Consider the following 2,456-nt stretch of genomic DNA (forward strand, 5'->3'; position numbering starts at 1 on the left):
AAGGCGTATTCTTTTATTTTCATTAATGATGTTCGTCCTGGTCCAAATGTTGTGTAGTTCTCTGAATGCAGTTTGAGCTAGCATTTTTCTCCGTTTCATGTCTTCATTCTCATTAATCAAGTTCCCGAGTTTTCTTACACTTTTCCATTCCGCTTGTTTCTTGTTAACCACTGTAATTTCTGTTTTGGATTCGTTGACCTTTAGATTTTTTAATTTGTAATAGAGTCAGACAATAGAGTAGTTGCTGATGATTGTGAATGGTAGTAGTGGCAAACTGTAAGGCCGTGGGAGTGAACGGATTCGGTCCCGGGGTCGACTATGGCGTTCCAGACTGTAACCGCGACGGTGCTGCTCAAGTCAGAAAGATCGAGACAATGAAGTGACAGTTTAGTACTGCTATTAGTAGCATGACTTCATGTGTCAGAAGTAGAAGTAGGGAGATGATTTCATGAGCGAAGATCACGCAAAAATATACCAAGCCAGGAGTTGCAGATAGTAGAGGATAAAATTAGAGAGACTTCCTGTGTAAGGGCTTAGCACACAAACACACAGCGTACTACTGGTCATAGTGACACACACGAGTAAAGAGATGTTGATATCAAACACAGGCGCTCACAGTCTTGCATACGATAAAAGAAGTTATGATAGCGACAAATAATAATAGAGAACAAAATCAAATAACTTGAGATAGAATGGTCATTCTATTACAAAGTCTACTGACAGGTATCCGACACCCACTCATGACATATTCAGTAATTTGCGGATGGATTCTACAGATTAAATTTCACTATTTACCTTTTCAGACCAAATCTGACAAATTTCCAAATAGACGAATAGTATCATATTTGGTATCATCATCATAGTTTGTCGCTCCACAACCGAACCCACTCCACAGCATCTGGGGACCAGAGATCATGATCAGTGCAGTTGGGTCCGTCCTTGCACTCTTTAAGGATGTGCTCCATTGTCTGCTCTGGGCATCCATATGTACACAAGCTGGTCTCGGCCAGCCCTCACTTTTTCAAGCTTCCAGCTGTTCTTCCATGTTTTGCCCTTGCTCTGATGAGTGTTACCCGTTCATTTCTGGGAAGATCAGTTCCGTAGGGCAGTTCTTCTCTTGGATCTTCACCGGCATCATTTACGTGATTGTCTCACTTCCTCCATGTGGCAAGTCTGTAGACAGCTGCTTGATCAGGGTTGATGTTTGATCCCGTCATGAAGCTCCTTCTTCTTCTTGTCGTTGAGTTATGGTCATGGAGGGGTGCCTTGGGTCCATTCCCTGTTTATATATCTGGGTTTGGAAGCACATGCTTTTCGAATGTGGGGAGGTGCAATGCCAACCAGCCGATGAAGGACTGGAATGATCCGGCAGGTGTTAGTTCAGGGTCAATCTTTTTGGCATGGCAGGATCTTGCCCAGACTGGTGAGGCGTATTTGGCTGATGAATAGCAGAGGGCTAGTGCGGTTGTCCTGGCTGTTTGGATTGCTTACCGTGTAGTGTTTGCCAGTTTTCTTAGGAGGATATTGTTTCTTGTGGCCAACTTTGCTTTTGTTTTCTTTATATGCAGGGAGATGCCAGTGTGCGGTCTAAGGTGACACCGAAATACACGGGAAATGTGTCGTTCTCCAATATGTTCCCATTCCAGGAGATGTTCAGTTTCCTTGTGGCTTGGCAGTATTTTTTAATGGAAGGCACACACTTGAGTTTTTGCTGGGTTGGCATTTAGTGAGTTTTTCAAATAGTACTCAGAGAGTGTCTTCAGGGCATCTGTTAGTCTCGCCTCAATGGTCTTGAAATCGGATACCTGGGACGCTAGTCACAGATCATCAGCATAGAGAAACCTCCGGAATTTGGTATCATCTGAAAGGAAATTTTAAGCTTTTTCAGAAAATATAAATAAATTGAGCTAGAGCACTTTGATAAAAGTGTAAAAAGCCAAAAGTGCCCCTGTCATATCATGAAATCTTATTTATAGAGCATTTAAACGCTTTTAATTCAGATATAGTGATCCATTATAACTGCTTTAGTCTTTAACGTATTATAAAGGTTTAGGTAAATGAATACAACATCTATTGCAAACATTTTACACGGATTTTATTATTTTACTACAGCATTAATTATGCCCCCCCCCAAATAAAAACAAAGAATAAATTAAGAAAGGAATGCTCTCCTTTATCCATGTTGACTGACTCAGTTTTTCATCATTTATACTCCTCCATAACCCTAGAGATGCTCTGCCACACTTTGGACCATGGATAACTAAATCCCGAGTTCCAGAAGACGGCGTGCGTAGAATTCATCTTATGGTTGTCCTTCAGATCACCCTATTTAGGTTATCAAACCTGAATATAGGTAAACGTTGCTTCACCTCAAATAAAGATAGATCTTAAATATAACAGTCTTCATAATCAACTCATTGAATGCTTGACATAAAGTTCAGTATTTTGAAAGAAAA

The sequence above is a fragment of the Berghia stephanieae genome, chromosome 1, assembly GCF_034508935.2.
Source record: "Berghia stephanieae isolate SIO BIC M18660-M18661 chromosome 1, UCSD_Bste_1.3, whole genome shotgun sequence".
NCBI lineage: Eukaryota > Metazoa > Mollusca > Gastropoda > Nudibranchia > Aeolidiidae > Berghia > Berghia stephanieae.